This window comes from Coturnix japonica, chromosome 7 (genome assembly GCF_054131305.1).
Source record: "Coturnix japonica strain WE chromosome 7, WE-NBRP24, whole genome shotgun sequence".
NCBI classification, from domain to species: Eukaryota; Metazoa; Chordata; class Aves; order Galliformes; family Phasianidae; genus Coturnix; species Coturnix japonica.
Window position 1 is genome coordinate 10,877,715 of NC_140669.1, and position 22,500 is coordinate 10,900,214.

General features: G+C 37.1%; 1 long non-coding RNA gene across 3 annotated transcripts in view; it reads left to right on the forward strand.

Moving 5' to 3' along the window:
• Positions 1–22,500, forward strand: part of LOC107316760 (uncharacterized) — a 270,762-nt gene that overhangs the window by 97,150 nt on the left and 151,112 nt on the right. For all 3 annotated transcript variants that reach the window (XR_014947892.1, XR_014947893.1, XR_014947891.1), the window contains exon 3: positions 3,217–3,310. This is a non-coding gene — a long non-coding RNA (uncharacterized LOC107316760). The remainder of the gene's footprint in view (positions 1–3,216; positions 3,311–22,500) is intronic.

A 22,500-nucleotide genomic window follows, 5' to 3' on the forward strand; every position in this document is an offset into this window, starting at 1 on the left:
ACTACATGATCCTTGAGGTCCCTTCCAACCCGGGTCATTCTGTGATTCTGTGAACAAGAAGCCTCAGTGGCCTATTAGCACCTCTAGGCATTTGTATTTAACAGGACCTTATGCTTTTGGAAGATTTCCTTGGGAATAGCTGTGTGTACATTCTTCCTGAAAGGCATGCAATGAAGCTGCCTAATTGGCAGGCTGCATGCGTTTGATTTTTTTGCATACTCAGCCCAACTCTGCCCATGGAAGGGGAGTGCAGAAGTGGGTGCTAATGAATCAAACACACATTCAGCTCTTGTAAAGATTTGCATAGTGGTAATGTTAGATTAAGTGATAAATTCCGAGTGAGATTCAGTGAGACTGAATCAGCCTTTCTGAGACTTATTTATCTTTCTTCTTCTCCTTGGAAATTATCCTAAAGCAAACTGTCTATTCTTTTTCATTACATCTGTTTGGATTTAATGCCAGAATCAGCAGGCTGTATCAGACTCAAGCTCCGTAATATTGGATATCTTGTCTTCAGAACTGACCAGAGATTTATGCTTTCAAAATAATGTCAAGGAAATACATATGAGGCAGATCATAATAACCAAATGACTATAAAATCACTTTCTTGATTTATGGTAGAGATCACTAAGATCAAGTTACAGGTCACTGTGGTTAGTTTTGTTACTATAATTATATATCTGTGTTCTTACATATGTCCTCTGTAAGTAGAAGAATTATAGAAAACTCTACTGAAATGTAGGATGTAGATCTTGGATTTTCTTTTCTTCTTGATGGAGAAAAGTGAGCTCTTGTATAACACATTTTTTAATTTTTTTTTTTTTTTTAATTTTTAAGGTAAACATCCAAATTATGTCTGACATCTAAAAAAGAAATTCATTGAGTCTTGTTCTGTCTGTGTCTGTGTCTTGTTCTTTCTACTGATTGCAAAGGGACTCTGGAAAACTAGCTCTAAGGTAGTCATCTGCAGATATGAGGTTAGCCTGACTTACTTTCTTGTCAGCCTGAAGTTCCAAAGATGGGAATTGTGCTGTTTCTTACCAATCCGAAATATATTTTTATCAGAAATAATGTATTCATCAGGACTAAGGCGGTGATAGTCCCTCTGAATTTGGCACCAGTGAGGCCTCAGAGACCTTATAACTCTCTACTGTGACCTAAAAAATTGTTGCAGTGAGGTGGAGGTAGGCTCTTCTCCTGAGTATCTAGTAATAGAATGAGAGGTAAGAGCCGTAAATTGTTGAAGAGGAGATTCAGATTGGATATCAAGAAAAATTTATTCTTTAAAAGAGCGATGAGGCATTGGCACAGGCTGCCCAGGGAGGTGGCAGAGTCATCATTCCTGGATGTTTAGTGGGCATGGTGGTGATGGACCAATGATTGTGCTAAATTATGTTAGTGTTCTTTTCCAACCTTTATGATCCTGTGATACTTTGTTATCTCTGGAACATATTTAATGCTGTTAGGTCCAGGCTTCAGGAGTCACTAGGAGCAACATTAGAGCTCTCCAGGTTTCAGGACAATAGTTTGATACCATTGAGACAGATGTGTTGATGTGAAGAGAGAGGTCCAGCTAATAACAACCATAAATATGCAGCTATGCTCCTGTTAGTGGTTTCAATGTATGTTGAGTTTGACTTGCCAAACTAAGCTAAAAGAGATATGGGAGGCCAAAATCAAGCAATGAATCATACAACCTTACTGAGGAAAGTCTGTACTTAACTATCAGAGAGGAGGAGGGATGTTCACAGGCATTGGAAAAGTAACTGCTAAATAGTGTCCAGAGGCAGGCACCAAGGAACAGGACTCAACCATAGCAAAAACGCATTATCTATGTGGAAAGATAAGCCTGGTTTTGGATCATAAGTCAGATAGCTGTCCCCTTTATGTATTGTATACAGTTCGGACTTTCCTCCTCCTCTTTGGGTGGAAATTCTTCTATGGCAAGTTACCAGACTGCGGATGATTCGTAGTTTCCAAGGAGTTATGCTTCCACTTGCTTAGAATTAGGGGGAAAGTTATTACTCCCTTTTCCCTTGTTTCTCCAATTTCAAAGTTTGGATCTTGTCTTTAAAGAAGGCATTTGTGTTTCAGTGACTTTCTGTGCTAAATTACCAACTTTATTTAAAATTCACATCCTGGAAACAGAACTGGAATCTACTCTGTCCTGGATGATGTTTAAGCATTTATTTCAAATATTTTTGGGATTTATTTTCCTTCCGTATGACAGTGCTGTCAATATGCAGCTTTTGTAAGGCATAAAAATGCTGCAGGCATTGTATAGAGGTAAAAATTGCTGCATATTTTGTAATGCTTCATTTCTACCTGTATACAAAGAATCCAAGTACAGGAAGCAACATTTTGGTATCATTTTTTAGAAGGAGGTGTCCAAAGAAGAAAATCATTTATCTTTTCAATCTCTCTCTCTCTCTCTTTCTCTTTCTCTCATTTATTTTCCATTTTGGTTTAGTTTTCCATTCATCATGTGCCACTGGTGCATATTGTATTAGGGTATTAGATCAAACTGTCAAAAAGCTGACAGTTTTTTTTTTTTTTTCCCTAAGCATATGCATTTTTGGAAGAGTAATTAATTCAGCCAACTGGAAGTAAGTAATTAGTGTCTTTTTTCTTGTGCTTGATGCAGGTTTTGATATGAAATATTTTTAGAAGGTTGAAGATTTAACATCTAAAAAACCCTTATTTTCAGATAACTTGGTCACAGAAGAATCTTAAAAACTGATCTAAGAAAATGCATTAACTCATTTGATGCTGAACATGATTTTAGAGTGGGAAATACTTAAGTGCTTAATGACCTTAAAGAAGAACCTGTAGAGGACCAGTGTCTGTCTGGATTCTACATAGGCTCTTGGAATACTCAAGATTTTACATTTCATAGCTGCAGCCATTCTTTGTCACCTTGTGTGGGACATGTGAAAGTTATATGACGAAGATGCACAGAGCTTGTCTTGCTTAAATCCTTCATGTGTTCAGAAAATCCAGCATAAAAAAATGCTGTATAACTGTTTCCTGAAATGATGCAACTTGCTTATTTGATGGTTTTCCTGGAGTAATTGTTTGCAGAAAGCAGTTGTCAAAGCTGAATAATATGTGTATTTGCAGAAGCTGAACTTCTGCTAAACAGTGACATCAAAGAGCTGTGAAAATTATTCTCCATTTCATGGCTGAGCTTTGCAAATGTGCTGTGTTCTGTCATAGATCCAGTTACCAGCTGAAGAACCTGAAGACAACAGAACAACTGGTGCTTTAGATCTGTTATGAGGAACATCGAAGTTGTGATCCTGGGAGGCAGGTAAGTGCAATTTGGAATCATTAGAGTCTTCTAATTTTTCAATTTTTTTTTTTTTTTAATTTTAATTTTTATTTTTTTGAAATAAGCATGTGGAATAATGTAAAGCTGAAGTGGTTTGCAGACTTTGAGCATGTGGTTATCAGCTCTTTACTGTTCCTCTCCAATTGAATCAAAGTGAAAATTTGAATATTTTATAGTATATTGAATATTTGAATATTTTATAGTATATTGTCACTGAGAAGCAGTGAGAGAATAGAATAAAAAGCAGAATGTTCATGTTCTGAAAGTGGTGGAAATAGGAACACAAGGAGTTGATGCTGACAGGACAACATACAAATATATCAAGTATTGTATATTCATGTCATGAACTGAAGCTGCAAGATATTACGAATGCATGTGAAAGACAAAAACTGCATAAAGCCATTGGCCTGTCTGAAATGATGGTTAAATATATGACAGAGGATGATGGCTGGCAGGAGGATGACTAATGTGCTACAGAAGGTCCTCCTGATTAAATGTGCTTAGGAAAAGATCTGAGGTTTGGATTCAGACTGCTGGATCATTTAACTCCCACTGTCATGTGTTTGCCAGTACCCGTGCAGTGTTGAGCTTTCCATCCACAGGCTTGTTCCAGCTGTGAACAAACTTACACTTTTGAGAGAATGTGATCCCTGGGTTGGTATTACAGTGGAAACGTTAGAAACAGTCCTTGCGTCATTGAATAACTTCTCAGTCTGAAGTGTTTATAATGGGGAAGGTTACCAGGATTGTCTGGAGCATCCATAGTACAGCTAGTTCAAGGAATGCGGTAGAACATATAGATCCTTTTATTTCTCCATAAATATTTCTCTCTGGGGAATATACCTTCCATTCTGATCTACTGCTTTATTGTGAGCCTTTAACTTGCACTTAAACTTGACTATACATGCTGGCTATGAGAAGGCAATGCAGCTGTGTGTGTGTGTGTGTTACTTAGTTCTCACCAGCCAGCAAAACAATACATCTTTTCCAGGTAGCATTGGTTAATTTGGTTGTATGGAGCCCTGTGGTCATATTGTGTTTCTACCGCTCTTGGCAACTGAGTAGTGGTTTCGGTGTATCCAGTAGCAATGGAAAAACAGGTCCCAAGTTGTCTGCTGTGTGATCTTTTTACCAGATAAATCAGGCAGACATGCTTGTAGTCAATGTGAATGAGTGAATCTCACCTTTTTATGCTGTCTGGTTCCACTGGTGACATGGCTGGTTTTATACAGTAAAGGGGAGAAATAAATTTGAAGAAGGTGAAGATGATTCATCATGTTACTGGGATGGGGAGCTTGTGGATCAAATGAGATGTGCGACTTCGTTTGGTGTGACTGGAAGATACTTTATTTTGCATAGCACAGCCAAGGCAGTAAAGTAAGGCAAGGCTCTAATAGATGTTTTCTATTATTTTTAGCTGTTCCATTACTTCTAGCGTAGTGATTCATTTTCCATATTGTATGATAATAGTCCCAAGGCTCAAATGCTTTCTGCTTCCTTCACAGTACTTATTGAAAGGAAGGAAATTTGTATTTAGTGTTAATCTGTAACCTGCTGGAAGGATTTAAAATACCCATTTCCCCTCATCAAATGTTAAATAAAATCCTTGCAAAGAATAACATTGAACATGGGATAGAAGTTACTGAAAGCTTTTAGTGGAGCAGATTTACCCTGACCACGAAATGGCACCAAGGTTTTTGCGATAAGTGTTGTTCTGCCTCGGAGTAGGAAGGTTCTACAGGGTGATCTGGGACAACCTGGATAGCTGTGCTAAGGCCAATCGGATGAGCTTCAACAAGACCAAGTGCCAGGTCTTATACTTTGACCATAACAACCACAGGTAGTGTTACAGTCTTGGGGCAGAGAGCCTGGAAGACTGTGGTGAGTAAATGGAACTGGGGAATTGGTCAGTGCTTGGCTGAACATGAGCCAGCAGTGTGCCCCGGTGACCAAGAAGGCCAGTGGCATCCTGCCAACAGGGGCAGGGAAGGCTGCCAAGGGAGGTGATGGAGTCATCAACCCTGGAGATGTTCAAGAAGTGCTTAGTGGTTGTTCTGAGGGACATGGTTTAGTGGGAACCAACCTCAGTGATACTATGGTTTTCTAAAATGACGAACTTCCATTGCTCACTGTGTGAAATTCTCATGTAGCAGAGCATGGGGAATCTTGAACTTGGTTTTACCAGCCTAGGAAATGTACAAATCTGACTGTACAAATCAAAACGATCTTAATGGAGATTTGAGAACAACTGTTCAAAGAAGAAAATGTGAAATACAGTGATGGTGTTTGTTTGTCTGCTTTACAGAGAGGTGAAACGAGTGTAATGTTTGGTCTTCAAAGGGCTAGATCTTCTGCTTGCCTGCTTTCCAAGAAATGGATGAGCTGTAATGCCTTGTGTAAAACAAGGAGTTAACCCAAGACTGCATCCAGTACTGTGTTCCTCCTGTTGTATACCAGTGTGAACTATTGTGCATCAGTGGGATTGAAATATTGACCTTTCCGTGTTTCTATAAGGGTTGTTAGGCTCTTTTCCTTGTATGAGGAAGCATATTATAGATAAAAAATATCCTTAAATCTATGCATGTGTATGTGTATATGCACGTATGTGTATTAGTTCAGTATAATATGTAGTAATACATCTGCAGTATTCTTCCCATATTCTTTATCTGACCTTGTCTTGAAGGCCACAAATATAACACTGACCTTGCTGTCTCTGATTTTCAAAACTTCTCCCTCTAATTGTTCTAAGTATGTCCGTGTTAGAACTCCCTGTACTTCAGGCCAAGTACTGCAGAATTTCATGATAATTTGGAGCAGAGGAGAAGTCAAGCTCCTCAGTGACCTTTTCACTAGAAATCTCTCATGAAAGCAACTGCTAGCAAGTTTGGATGCATCTTTTCATAACCTTTGCCATTCAGTGTGTGTCCTAACAAGCTCTTCAGTAACTCAGTCTTTCAGTTGTTCCAGAACTAGTTATATTTAACATGTGGCTGGTTAGGCCTGAAATTCATTCAGCACAGTTGGCTTTGTGGGCTGCAAATGCACACTGCTGGCTAATGCTCAGTTTCTTATCCTCCAAAGTCCCGTGCTTTTCCTTGGGCTGCTTTCAATCCTGGCATTTCCCGGCCTATATTCATGTTAGAAATGGCTCCAGTCCAGATGCAGGACCTTGCAGTTGGCTTTGAATTTTATTAGCTACTCAAAAGGATTTATCAAAATCTTAAAACAATTTTTTTAAAAAAAAAGTCTCCTTTAGTGTAGTTCTAGTTGATCCTTTATTCTTTGCAGATCTTTTTACCTGTAATGTAATAATTTCTGACATGGAAAGGCACAGGGAGGTGTAGCCTTTTAGAGGAGTAGCTTCCAGCCTTGTTAGACCTGTAAAGCACTAAAGTTTTCTCTTGTGTTTTTGTTCTTCACTGCTGGAAGGGTATCAGATTCCTTACATGCTCGTTTGGACCTGTTCTTGTCTTTGACACATCTCCTGATCTTACATGAAGAATTTTATGGTTCTTTCCTCTTTTTACTTTTTTCCCCCTCTTTAAGTTAGAGTCTATGTAAATCCATTAATCAACTAACTCCACGCTCTTTTAGGCTCTTGCATGTGGGAAGGTTTTCTTTTGATGACACTTGTAACAGTTTGAGGTAATATGAATCCATGGGTCACTTACCAGATATAGCAGCCAATTAATTCATGGCAAAAATCATCACTGAAGCAACAGTTCAGCTACTGAACTAAAGCTTTTAATCTAATTTATTCAGTTTAAAAGAAGGCACAGCTTTCTTCCTCCATTATCTCCCGCAGACCAGAGTTCTCACCTGTGACTGGAAAATGGCATGGTGAAAGAATAGATAAGGAGTTTTAATTTTGTATAGTTCATTGTCCCCTCTTTCTTAAGAGGGGAACTATGTTTTGTGGGATAAGGGAACCTGAGGGCATTCAACAACTGTAGACATGCAAGACTCATTGGTTCATGTTGTAGAATACCTGTCACTGTAACTAGAGAGCGTCCTGGTCTCTTAGACAGTAATGAATGGAAAACTAAAGTAAAAAATAAAACAGGCCTTTTTTTTGCTTAGGTGAAGAACTGATTTCAAGCTCTTGTATTACGTGAGTACAGGCTTTGTTGCTGATATGGGCAAGGGTTCTTCATTCAAAATACAATGATATTTCTTGATTTGTTGTCTCTTTCTCTCAACTGCTTTCCATCAGAAATTAGATGTTAGACTAAAATAGCAAATTGGCTTTTCTCTTGTGTTCTTCAGGGCATTTTGCAAATTCAAGTGGTTTGAATAGCTCACGTAAACATGGTATTATCGTTCAGTCTGAGTGAAACAGTCAGTGGGATTAAGCTAGATATTTTATTCAGAATAGTTCATGCAATGTAAACAGCTCTATCATCATCACCCTTTGTCTCTGGAATCTGGCCAGATTTCCTGCAGTGCTGTCTAATCACATCTACTCTTCTAATTAACATTAGATACAGTGCTTAGGCAAACTGGAATTAAATTCCAAGTTACACGGTTTCTTCTTTCTTGAATCAAGGCTGCAATTTAACAGCTCTCTTTGGGCAGAAATATTTATATCTGTGAAATTAGATTTATGGACTAGCTATGAGGATCTATAGAGATGCACTTTTTAACTCTGTGTGTTTCTTAGGATGTTATATAAGCTGAAAACTAGGCAAATAAAAAGTATTAATTAAAAAAAAAAAATGGAGTAAAATGAACCACCACACCTCATAAAGAACTGCTAAGGACAACTGACTTTGTTATTGACTTTTTAGCCAGAGCTAAAAATCTGTAGTAATACACATATTCACGTTGGAGCTCTTGCACGTAAAGGGCAAAGTTGCAGAGATGACAAGTTGGATGTTTTGAGATGTTTTGTTGCTGGAAAACATAAAGAGTGTTAGAACTTGGTACATTTTTCTGAAGAACAGTTGGTGACACATTCTAAGGTCAACATGTAATATCTCCTCCATGCTCTTCTAAAAAGTCAGATTAGTCTTTTCAGCAGTAACCTTTCTCACACTGAGTATGTTTGCTTTCCTGTCTTTAAAATTCATCCTCTCTGTTTGTGATCCTGACAGCTTGTAGGATTACATCTTCCATATATCGATTTGAATGTGCTTCTTTTGTTATGTTTTGATTAAAAGGAGTATAGTTTTACTTATACTAAGATAATGTACACTGTACAATAGGCATATAACCTTTTAGCAAAGTTGTCTTCGTTGTTCTTTTTAGGAACCTTTGGACAATACTTTGCCTTTCCAAGCTCAACAAACTGATAACGAAGCAGTTGCCATTGAACAAAGGGTGGTGGTCTGGGCTAAAGAAAAGACTTACTTTTTTAGGTACTCAACAGATCTGTTGGGGGGATGAAGAACATGACCCAAGAAAGCAAAATAGAAAGCTTCAGAAAATTGTGACAAAACAACACACACATCGTTCTTAGAATATGAATCTGAATGAGGCCTTATGGGCTATTGAATCCCATGTGTTTACTGTTTTAGGCAATTATCAATTCTTAAGTGGTTATCAAAAGATAAGAATAAAAAAAAAATACTCTCCCAGTAAAACAAACTTAATTGCATGGTGTAGTTCTGTACAAACCATTTTTAAAATATATAAGAATATATGTCATGCTTAAAAATAGAATTACTAAAGCAGAGCAAGGCTTAAGTGCTAGGACTCTGAAGATAATAATTTATCTTACTTTGAAGATTTTTTTATATTTTGCTGTCCCAGAAGAAGAGGTGATAATGTGTGGTTCGGAGGAAAGTTGTTATAGAACATCTTGAATATTATTTGTTATCACTTCTATTAGAATTGAGTATTCAAGATGAGTTCCTTTAGTCATAATTCTGGTTTCTCCATTCCTGTTAGTATCCTAGTAGCCAGCCTCCTAATCTGTTATTATTTGGACAAAGAGTTCTTGAATATTTATCTTCAGAATTATGTGCAGAATTCTGGATGAGGCTTTGTACAGTCCAGTTTGGACTGTTGTACCATTGGTGGAAGCACCTCATGTTTTGTCTTTTTTGTTTGCCTTTTTCGCAGTCACACAAAATTAATTGCTCATCATCATCCGCTGAGTGACGATTCACACTGGGTCTTTTCCCCTTTATTTTTTCTCAGTTGATGTGATACCATCTTAGTCTTGTTATTAATCTATATCAGTATGACCTTGTTACTTTACGATATTGTGTTTTACACAAAGCTTATAAAAGCATCTCATCTTTAGATAGAAGAACACTGAATTAGCATGTGCGTGCCTGGGTTCACTAGAGGGAGTGAGGAGAAGTGTCTGCCACCCCCATCTCCAGTAATACCATTTTATGCTATGTATGCTTTCTCATGTGATGCAGATTGCCCAAATGACTGCACTATTTACAGACTGAGGCTGTGTTAGCCCTTCTGTTCCTACTTGCTAGTAAGACCTGTATCTCTCATATTAAAGAAGTCATAAGTAACTTTTTTTTTTTTAGCAAGTTTCTCTCTCATGTTACAAAATTTTCTTTTCTTCCTTTAGATGTGTTTTATTATATTAAATAAAACCTCATCAAAATCTAAGCATGAAGAAGAGTTGGTGGATTTAAAGGTAGAATAATGCAGAATTGATTTATCCTCTCAAAAAAAATTTAGGATTTCTTTATTGAAGGAACTATAGAATTTATATTTTGATGCCATGGATGTTTTTATCATGTCTTCTGTTTCTCTACTAAGATATTTCTCCCCTTAGTGCTCTAAGGCCAGGCATGCCAGATCAGTCTGATGAGCTTGGTAGTTATTCTAAATGTTTTGGTCTTTTTTAGAGCTTGTACATGAATAGTCATACATGACCTGTAAATCTGAAAATATAGATCAAGATATGGCTGGAAAGCCTAAGTAAAGAGTGAATCACAAATAGCCTTATAGATTACTGTTACTGGAAGACAGCTATCAGCAGAATGCATGCTTAAATCTGTGAGTGGCAGGCACCTCTATAGACGTTCCTAGCAAAAGCTGAGTAGAATCTCTCAGGATCATAGAACTCATAATAAGGTTGTCTTGAATCTATTCTGATACAAGTTACCCCCTAGGATGTCATAATTCTCTTATTACTTGGAGTGTAAGTAAGGGGTTTACTCCTGCTTCCAAGTAAGAATGCAAAGGAAAATAAAGCATGCTTTTCTATGGCTATCAAGGAAATGTATTTTCTGATCTCATGAAATGTACCTGCTGGTGGATGCAGAAGTGTTTCTAATTGCATGGAATTCTAGCATTTGTTGAGCTTTCCCTGAGTGTTCTCTATTATAATTGTAAGGCAAATGCCAGCTTCAAACTAAAGGTGACCTAAATGTCACACTACCTTGTAAGCGTTAACATGTGCTTAGGAATTAATGAGTATAGTGGCCACATCTCTTATGCATAGCAACTGGTAAATCTCATTGCCTGCCTTCTAGACACAAAATCACCCCCAATTGACTGTGTTCCCTAAACTAGTCTCTATCCTTGCAATTGTCAGCTAGTTTTTATCAGTGTATAACAAACCACAGAGAATATGGATCACAAAAGTTAGGGCTTCTGTGTTAGACTGTATGCAACATGAGTTTCCTCTGACAAAACCTGTTCGATATCTCTTCAATGATTTCTCCAAAATCACAGAATACACTTGACTTTTCTCTGGTGTACTTAAGAATATCTACCTGAAAAAAAAAGGAATCAGCTATAGGATTTGTGCTTTCTTTCCTTTTTCTTACTGTTTTTTGTCCTTGTTGAAACAGCAAAGGATGGTGCTATGACTGACAGGATAGTGAGAAAAGAGGAGGAAAGGACATTTTGAAAGGTGATCAGAATTTACCAATTTAGAGGTCACAGATTTAGCAGTTTTTAACATTTTCATGACAAACCTGAGAACAAAATGTTTCATAACTGCATTTGGATAAAATCGACTTTGGACACAGTAATTTGTAGGGAGATCCTCTTCATCCTAGATTTTGCTATAGCAATAGAAAGCTGACATATTCATTTACAACAAAAAGATTATACAGTGTAGAAAAAGGGAATTGGTATCATTTAAGATCTGTTTGAGGCCAGGGCTGTGAAGCTACACCAGATTACTGTTTCCGGTTCTGGTTCTTATGCTGTGTGAAGCCCAACACAAGTGACTGCCAAGGCATTCAGCAGCTAATGCTGCAGTTTGCTAAAGTTTACGAACAAAACAGGTTTCTGTCAGGAAAGAGCAGGGACCTTTTCACTTCAACTGATTGCCCGAGTGCCGAGTTGCTATTATATTCAGCAGTACTGGTACTAGATGGGAGCAGAGCTGTCAAGCAGCTGTAAATGGATACTTTGGCAGTAAACCCAAAGATCGCACCCTGAGAGTTTGTTGTTTTATTAGTGAAGCTGCGATTGTTTTTTCCCCTCTTGTGCTTTAATAATAGACACTGAATTTTAGTTTCCAATTGATGTTGCAGCCATAAGGTCCTTTGGCATTTTCTTACAACTGGCCGTCTTTGCCACTCTGAATAATTTTTAATAAACAGTAAATCTTGATGCATCTCCATCAGCTCAAGGCTACTGAAGTTGCCTTGGGCATCAGTGCAAATCTTAGCTTCTAACAGCAAAATAGAAGAATGTAAACCTCAGTAGACTGCAATGCTTTAGTAGCATTTAAGCAACTAGGTTAATCGCTAAGTGTTTGGATGATATTTAATATCTAGTAATAATCAAGATGATGTAATCATTTGTTAGTCCTTTTGGCATTAAAATTCTTAAATATATTCGTATTCATATTTCTGTCCTGTGACCACAAATCCAAATAGAAGGCATTCAAACAAATGCAGCCTTGTTGCATATGTACTTATTTCTTTCATATGTCCTTCTCTCTGCACCACTGTCATTCCAGCTTCCTATAAATTCTGTGATCTCACTCCTTAAAGTATGTGTACTTTTGATATTGTACCACATCCCTTACATGTGTCGGTTAAAATAGGTCATACTGTGGGTAGTTCAGAAATATGTATGTTCAGATTGGAAAGTCACCATGGGACTGCTAGGCTATGCTTTTGAAGTACTTGAGATCTCAGTTGGGCTTTTTTTTCCTTTTCATTAATTGGAAGGGCAAATTAGACCACTTATCTTCTTCAGTCATATGGCCATTTGATTAGATGTGTAGAAAACCATTATCTTGGGTACTTCTGTATTAAACTTGGTTGAAATTTGCCTTGAGTACGAAATGTACTAGATGCCAGTTTGTTTGTTTTTAATCACAACAGAATAAACCCTACTTGTTTGGAGACAAGGCTTTTGTACATCCTGCTGCAATTGCATCTTACAGGCAATGCTAAGATAGAAAGCCTATGAAGAAAGCCTAAAAGGCATTGCACAACAAAGGTTTAAGTATTGGGAAGTGATAGCAAAGATCCCAGGGATCAACATTCTTTACTGAGTGTGACTGAGAATACCACTGATTATTGGAGAGGAGAAGGACATTGGGAAAGAATGTTTTGGTCCAAAATCATTAATACTTTTGAGTATGAGGACATCAACAGGCCTTGAACGTCTGATATCTTTCATAGCTATAATGTTCCAATAACACCTGCAGTGTCTGTTTTTCTGGCTTTCCTATGGCACAACCACCAGTGATTAAAAAATGAACACTGCTGATTTACTAAAATTCACTCAGTCCTCTGGATTTCAGTGCAGTTCAAAAGTACCAAGTTAACCTTGTGGTAGCCCGTAGCTTTAGTTTCAGTAATTCATCAGTGCTCCTTTTCACTGCCTTGAAGAAAGAACAGTTGAACTCTTGGGGCTTATTAAAGACATTTTCAAGTTGAAATTCTGCATGCAGCATAGCTGGCCGTCTGTGCTTTAGATGGAACTGTGACAGGCAGATGTTTTTGATAGCTGCATGGCTTAAAGTGATCAACTTTCTTAATAACTGACTTAAGAATTGAACCTTGAAGTTTACCATGTCAAATAACGTAATTCATGATTTCCTGCAGTGAAGACCTGTGGGAATTTCTAGCTAGTTCTTTTTAACATTGCTCTTAATATAATTATTTCCTATCAGTACTTTTTTTTTTTTTTTTTTTTTTTGCTTTTGTGGCATTAGTTGTTCGACAGTATTTGCTGTATGATCTCTTTTGAGAGCAAAGATTATGATGGTGAATCATTATGATCCAGCGAAGAGCTTTTCTGTGATTTCACTGATAATGAACACATAAAATAAACATTAATATGTCTGACAGATCTAGAAGTATATGGGTTCTGTGCAATGGAGGAATAATAAAAGGTGAGAGTTTTTTATTTGAAAATGTATATATATATCTCTCTCAAGAAATCCAGATTCATAAGTCTACAGTTATTTGAAATGGCATGCTTTAACTCTGAAATTTAGAGGAATCTGACAAGGTCTCTTGCTTTAATAAAATTTGGACACTACTTCCTTCCTGCAAGTTCTTATCTTAATAATTACCATATCATTACTGAAATGCCTGCCCTTTCAAGGACTTTTTTTAATTAACGTGCTTTTCTAGTAGCTGGCCATTTAAATTTGGCAGGGATGAGCTGTCATGCAGTGTGGTGAATGGCTTCCACAGATTTCTACCTCCCATCTATTCTATACTTTACGCTTAAAGTGCACATAAGATAGAAAGGCATGCCTCAGCAATGACAAATGAAATAGTAGTGACAGAAAGATTTTCAGTTTATCAGAAAAAGGCATAATGAAATCCAATAGCTGGAAAAGAAGGCATAGGCAGTCTTATTAGAAATAAGGTGTATGGTTTTCACAGTGAGGGATGGTTGTCTAATGGAAAAGCATATCTAAAAACGTAGTGAGATCTGTGTTATCTGGAATCTTTATATATAAAATGGATGGTTGTCTAAAAATATATGTTCTAGCTTCAGGGGAAAATACGAGCTACTTGTAGATGGGTTTTTTTGAATGACATTCCTTGATCTGTTCTGTTCAGTAGATCACAAAAGTGATCACAATAGTTATTTTTCTCATTTTCTAGTTAATGTGTTCTATTGATCCTCACAACTTCCAGTTTGTGACCACAATGAAGGACATCGAGTGAAATACAGCTGAAAAGTGATACTTTGAAAAATGTCTCACTTTATGTTCAATCCTGTCTCTTTTTAATCCTTATCTTGCTAAGAAGGTGATAGATGGCTCCTAAATGTCTTCCAAAAGTGTTTTCAATATAAAAATTCAAAATCAAAAGTGTATTTAAAAAAAAAAAAAAAAATTGCTAAGATTGAAGTATATTTTAGAATGGACAAGAAAAATACCAGTAGCCCAATCTAGAATTGTTTGAACCATTCAACGTTCCCTGGAATGAGGTTACCTCTAGTCCCTACAATTCTGTGATTTTGTGATAATTTCTTATGATAAACAACTGAATGAACCAGTACAATGAAGTCTTTGTGTGTGATGGGTGACTGATTATGTACTCTTAAGTATTTAATCCACAAATTTCAAGGAAGGGTGATAAATGTTCATTTACATCTACTGCAGGTGGGAAGAAATACGATTGGTATATATGTAAACAGCTTTTAACAAGGGGTGTGTTTATGGCCTTTCCTGTCACTAGTTAAAAATCTTATTGGGGCAGTGTTTGGAAGGACAGAGTAATAATGAGACAGTGTAATTTCCATGAGTGACATTTTGCTGTGTTTTTTTTTTTCCCCCATTATCTCATATAGTGTTGTTCTGATTGAACATGGCTCTGAAGAATTGCTTTCTAGGTATGAAGTTAATAAATTAGTTCTGCAGTCTCTTAGCCATGTCTATCACATTTGAAGTGGCTTCCCATTGTTTGTGACTTATAGCCCCTGGAGGGAGGGAAGGCCATGTCTCTTAAGTGAAGACTTTTCAGGACAACATTTTTCATAGTGAATTTGGAGTTTTCTTATGAGATATGTGTCTTATCATTGTAGGCAAAATAGACTCAGGATCTTAATTCCAGGTACCTTTGATAGGTAAATTCATCTATCAGATGGGAGACCAGCATTACAGGAATACCTTCCTCATGTGACTTGCTGCTTAAAGGATTTGTTTCCTGAACAGATGAGGAATTTTTTAAAAAATTTATTTTATCCTAATTATGTATAATATCTCTATAAATATGTATGTGCACTCCTATGGAAGGGCACTCCTGTGTGCAAATTAGACATTTTATTGATATGAAAGGTAAAGACTGAATTATTCCCCCTCCCCATTGATGTGCTAATACAAAATGTACAAAGGGGTTCTGTGCAAAGAAATGTTTTGGAATTTGGAGTGGTGCTTCATGCCCTTACCTCCCCTAAAGGGACTGCACTTAAAGGGCATCTTTTTAATTGCAGTTTGGGATAAAAATCTCCAAGTGTTAGGTACAGGGCAGCCAGGCTAACAGAGGGCCATTAGCAGGTGGCTGGACCAGCTGGAGTAGAACTGCCACCTGCTACAGCATTCACCATTAATTAACTAACTCATCATTAATTGCATGGCCTTCCAACCAAGATCATCTGTATACTCCCTAACATAATGTTTGCCTCAGAATGATAAAATTGAGCTCATGGAGAGACTGGTTGTGGCCTAATGTTACAGCCATCAGAGACATGTTCAGAAGAAAGCAGGTATCCAAGAAACACCAAGTTCATCAAACCAGCTCTCCAAGTGTTGTCTATGGGCACAGCACCAAGTCAACTGGGCCACAAATGGGATTTGCAGCCAGAGGGAACAAATGTGGAGGGCTGTATTAAGTGAAGCTTTGTCATCCCATGGGGAACCTACTTCTCTTGATGCAGAAGTTGGTTACCAACAGGGAAGAACTTCTATGCTCTGAGGTTCTCTAATGTAGATACTGACAAAAAGCAGCTTTGTAGTTAGCAACACAGGCGCTTCTGCTCCCTTGGTTTCTGTCAGATGGTTGTGAATTTTTTTTCCCCTTGTGGTATGCAGGCTTTGGTACTTGGGGTTCTCCTCCTTTTGTACAGAATGCCAGTCATTCTGATACAGTTCTTTAAATTCCAACCAGAAGTAAAATAGCATTTTGTTGTTTTATGGGTGTTCTTATTTTGTCAAATCTTATTTTTTGCAGAAAGACTGAGGAAATCGTAAGAAATTTAGCCATGAAAAGCAGTACTGGTAGTGTTTAAAGATAGAACATACAATGCTGTTATGTTGCCAAAAAGGAACATTGTTTTGAACTTTAACTTTGATGAGAAAGTCCAGACGGTCGCACCTTATGGATAGCTGAGTCTGCTTCTGTTCAGATCCAAGGGAAGGCTCTTTTGTCCTTTGTACCTGTATAAATATTAATATTTCTACTCCACGTGCTAACATAAAACATCAGAATGACTCTGTATGGTTTGTATGTTTAGGGCCATAATTATTATTTTATTTTTATTTATTTTGCCATGACTGGAATATGAAGTCAGCATTTTCAGGACCAGTTCTGCTACTCATATCAAGTTTAGAGAATGTTTTGGGTTGGAAGGAACCCTTAAGATCATCTAGTTCCAGCCTTTCTGCTACAGGCAGGGACACCTCCCATAGACCAGGTTGCTCACAGCTGCATCTGCCTGGTCTTGACTGCTTCCAGGGAGGGGCATCCACAGCCTTTCTGGGCAACCTGTTCAGTGACTTGCCACTCTTACTGTAAAGAGTTTCTTCCTCATACCTAGTCTAAATCTACCCTCTGCCAGTTTAAAGCCTTTTCCACTGGTTCTGTTGCTACATGCCTTTCTACAAAGCCCCTCCCCAGCTTTTCTGTAGGCCCTCTTCAGGTCCTGAAAGTCTGCTGTAATGTCCCTCCAGAGTCTTCTGTTTTCTGGGCTGGAGAGCCTTTACTCTCTCAGCCTTTAGTTCAGTTGTAAGAGAGATTTTGTTGGTAGGATCACTTCATACAAGTTTTCTGCCTTGTTTCTCCAGGAGGATTGTAACTTGGCGCTCTCTATGACCTTGTTGGCCTAATTATCAGAAGACATCTTAGCTGTTTCGCTAGAATAACTAACTTAAGAAGCCTGAAAAGCTCTAAGAAGTACCAGAGACTTGGATTTCATGTTAATATTAGAACAGTACTTCATTTTGATTCCTAAGTACTTCTCTTGCTATGATGGCCAATAACAATTGACTGCATATAAATACGCTAGCCTGTCAGTACTGTGTGTAATAAACATCTAATTATCCATTAATTTTTTCCACCTGAAAATTGATTCTCTTCCCTTTAAGCTTTAATGACAATATTAAATAAAAATTCAGAAGGGGAATTCTGCATCTTATTTATGGATTGTGAGATATCTTATAGCTGTTTGTTATGATTTTAAAGCTGCTGATTTTGAAATTTTATATATAGACATAATTTCTGTGAGGTCTAATGATTTGTTCTTTGGTTTTGAAGTGGAAACTATGATAAACATGCAAATATAAGAAACAGTGATGCAAACTGAACACAAACGTTAAGTAAAAGGATAAAAGTAAAAGAAGCAATGGACACTCAGAGAAGCTACATTTTGATTTAAAAAAAAAAAACCCTCACAAACTAGCAAAGAGTGAATCTCTGCATTGAAGACATTTTATTTTTGTGTTTACTGTGTAGACTTTAAGTTTGTTTAACTAGAGGACAATATAACTTAGCACTGGACTGAAGAGAACAGGAGAATAATTGTTTTGGCCAGCAGAACTTGAATGTGCATTGCTATGCCTTTTTTCTTCTGATGTTAGTTTCTCTTGCAAGCTGTTGAGGTCCCCAAGCACAGAAGCAAAGGAACAAGATATCTTTTCTGATTAGAAAAGAGAATAGCTGCTTAGACAGAAAGCATTGTTTTATAAAACATCGGCCCTTCATTTCTTGATGAAAGACGAGAGCTTTTTTTTTCCTGTCTCAGGAATGCAGTTTTCACTGAAAGAACAGCACAAGCAATGCAGGTAGCAGACTGGAAGCCTGACAGCTGGCATATGGGTGTGGCCTGGGGGGATTTCTTTGCAGTTCTTTTTTGTTGGTTGAAAACAAATGAGAAAAGTTGTTTGTGAGATAGCATTAGATTTTACCTGCTATTTTACTGTAAGATTTCCATATACTATGATGTTGTTTTTTTTTCCTGGCCCCATCCATAGATTTATGCTGTGTTGTGGCATATCCCACCTTTCACAGGGGAAGCATTTGTTTCACTGAAAATTAAATGCATCTTTCCTGGTGATACGGTGTTGATACTGACAGCTTCTAAAATGGAGGAGTGAATTTGCTGGATGTGTTCTAAAGATCTTTTTGGTTGAGGTTTTTACCCATGTGAAAGAACCTTCCTCTTGCCTCCAATATCCATGTAGCATCTGGGGGGTAGTACATTGTGCATTATATATATCCTTGTAAATGAACATGTCGTGCATATATAAAGTACACACATTTCCTTGTAAAGATAAAGCACTGTACTGTGCCAGAACAAAGGACTTGCTGGTATCATCATTCAGAATTGAAGATTCTTTTCCTTTAACACTCTTCTTTTACTTCTCGGTGATATGATTAAGCATACAAATTAGAAGACAAAATGCTAATAGAAAAATAAAGATTGTATAGACAACATAGGACTAATTTATTCCAGTAATTAGAGCGATATTTTATGCAGTTATTCAAAATAAGTAGACATGCAAGTTATTCTATCACTTTATAAATTACCATAAAGTCTACTCTAAATCTAATATCTTTCAATTCCTTTAAGATGATGAATACTGTGATATCAATGACTTAATCTTCTAATAACTTCCATACAGCAAACTCCACTTGGGCATAAATACAAACAGCAACAGAGTTAATGGGAGATGTTTTTCTATGCCAATTAAATTTGACCTTGAGGGCCAGTCAACTCATGTAAGGCAGGTGCATACTCTTTTAGGAACTTGTATAGGATTAAATCTTGCACCCATTTAAGTGAAGTCTAAGGAGAAATGCCACTTACCAATCTGTCTTTAAAAAGATAAAGAATAGCTTCCATGAATGCTTCACAGAATAAACAATTTTCATTCAGGACCTTTATTTTGGCAGAAAGGGCAACTGTGAGATGCTTTGGTTAGATGTAATTTATCAAATTGTTTTCAGTTCAAAAGCAAATTTTTCTAAATCTTTTCAAGATATCTCCACAACCATGACATTTTTCAGGAAAATAATTTGTTTCCTTACAATGACAATGATTTATTTTGATCTATAAATTGGAAAAAAAAAAACATCATTTTACTCTGTACAATGGCTTCCTTTGTTTTATGCAGAATTCTAGAGAGCTTTTACTACTGTAGTCTTGAAATCTCTATTACTGTATCATGTCTTGAAATTAGGTATTAGGAAGATATTACAAGCTATGAAATTAAGGGAAATGTAATTCTACACATTGGGTTTATTTTAAAATGAATTCCCTTTTGAAATGTCAAATTTTTGCAGCCAGTTTTTATCAAACCACTTTTTTTTTCTCCAGATTTCTATGATACTGGTTGTTTTCTTTCCCATTTGCTAATAAAATAAAACTTTGGAAAATTAGAACTTTCAGAAGACATTAAAAAAACCCAAACGTTTGAGCCTTCTACAAAGGTGTGTTATATCACCAACCCATTGTGGTGTTTAGTGTGAAAGGGGGGGGGGGGGAAAGCATGTAAAGGTTAAATTGAGTGTTTTGTATTGCTTTAATCTTGTCGATAGGTAGCAGGATGACTGCTGTATCTTGGGATAATGCTGCTTTTTCCTTTTAGTCCCACAGGTTGGGTCTTGTTTAGCACAGAGGTTAGGCTTGTCCAGCCTATATGGGCAATGAATTAAGTCTTTCAAGTTGCCCTGAACTCAGGCTTTCTCGGCATCTCCATCTCCATAGTGACCATGAACACCAATCTGATCTCTGCTGACCAAGTCTGAGATTTGAGCAACTGTGTGAGAAAGGGCATGAAAAAGTCTTTAGTAGGTTACTGAAACGTAAATAAGTGAACATGAGTCATCAGCACCACCTGGGGTTAAATATTGGCCCATTTATTTAGCAATTTAAGATACTTTAGCCCTTGTAATCTTATTCTTGTCTGCTGACAGCTTCCCTGATTCAAAACCTACAACCATTCAGGCAAGCTAGGGCTACAGTAATGATTGAATTTAAACCCAAGCTTTTATTTTCATGCTGCATGCCTCCAGAGTGGCATGAAGTGCATATCAGAAGGCTGGTTATCAAAGACCTGAAATACATTTTAATAATCATACCCCAATATTTTCTTTTTGTGTGTGTGATAACATCATATTTTTTTCTCACTTGTCAGAATAAAGCATCCTCATATGATTTATGAATGTGACGTCATGTATAAGATGCACAAGTACTTAGAAATACTTTATATATAGTAGTTTCTCTTGTGCTAGTTTAGTCAAGAAAGCTGATTCTGACCAAATCAGTATTTCAGGGTGAATTCTGTAAAGAAAATAACTTTTCCTGGAAAAAAAAAAGAAAAAGAAAAAAAGGATTCAGCTACTGGTATAATCCATTACTATTGACGTTTCACTATGCTAAATATTGCCTGCAGAATAGTACAGATTTGTCTGTGAAGAGATACTAAGGACAGTTCCTTGCAATCAAGTAAACCTGTTAATTTTCAAGTGGATTTCTAACCTGGAGTAAGACTGTGGATAATACTCTCAAAGAGGATTAAAGACGTTTTAAGTTGGTTTAATGTAATTCACTTTGGAAGTCAATGGAATTAGTTTTGATTGAATTTGAATGTGTTTTTGTTAACCTTAAAAACCCTGTAAAAGACCAGACATCTAGTGAAAATACCTAGTTGTATGCTATCATTTAAACAGGTTAAAAGGGTTGGAAGCAAAATGTAGAGATGAGGTGATCTACCCTGCCAGAAGTCAGCCATCTTGTGTCCTTCCTGTTTGCCCTTCCCAGAAAGGAGCCCATACTGATGTGACAGTACCTCCAAGGGTACCAATAGCTGATGAAAGCATCTGGAGGGAGGTAACCTGTCTGATAAGACGTGTAGCTTTCCCTTTTCAGTGTGCTTGAATGACAACTGTATATCTAAGCTTCACTTAAATTGTGAGAGCAAGGGGGTTCAGGTACTACCTCTAATTCACTTAATAAGTTAACGTAACGAGATTTCTGAGACGCGAGCTACCATATCTAAAAAGAAGTTGAACATGGGCATGGTTAAGTGTAGATGCTCTGTGTGAAGGGGGAGATGGGAGCAAAATGAATTTGATGGAGAAAGATGGCAAGTGGGATCTGAGTCTGCTCTAATGGTGATGAATAAGGAATAGAAAGAGATAAGCAACAGAGTTGTGAATGTTCTTACTGACCAGGATAGCTTGAGGGCTGTGTATTGGGGGCAGCCAGAAGAGATTCAGAGGTAGGACTACACAGTGGCAAATAGTTGCACCGCCAACAGCACTGAAATGACAGTAGAAATTTAACTCTAACTTAGAGCAAAAGCCATAAGATTTTTAAGTATCTTTTTCCTTAGGAAGGAGAATTTTTTTTTTTTTCAAGTGTATAAGTTGAACTTAAACAAGTATTTCATATCTCAAGTTTGTTTTTTCACATTGTGCATTTACTCAGCTTTCCTTCCCCACTTTATTCTTATGGGGGAAAAAATCAAGAAGGTTCTGGAACACTGAGGAATGATAGAGAAAAAGGAATCTTTATTCCTTTATCAATGTGTGTTTTTAAAAGCTAAAGAAAACATGAATAATATTCAAGTTTGATTATTCTGGAAAGCAAATTAATAAGGAACAGCAGGGAATTAATTCTGGTGCAGTTAAAATAACAGTAGAGAAACAAATAAGTCACAGATCAGAGAGGAAATTCAGCTATTAGAAGAAACTATCAGAGGAAATAGAAACTAAAACTGCGAAATCTACTTGTTAACAGGAGTTGTGATTACTTGTTCTATAAACTTTCGTTATTTTAAAGTACTGTGTGTTGTGTTTGTCTGAAAATGGAAAGGAACCTGTTAAGTGCAACCAAAAGTATCCAGGAAGCAATCATTCCTTTTGCAGCGCCAGCCCAGGTACTGTCAGACCCCAGCCACTGTCATACATTTTTTGGACAGAAAAGCAAATATGTAGTGGTGGTGGATGTGGGTAGATGTAGAACAAGCCTAGAGGGGCAGGGTAGGAGTAGTGCCAGGGGAAAGAATTGGTGTGTGAATGTTTCCACGTTCAGTTTTC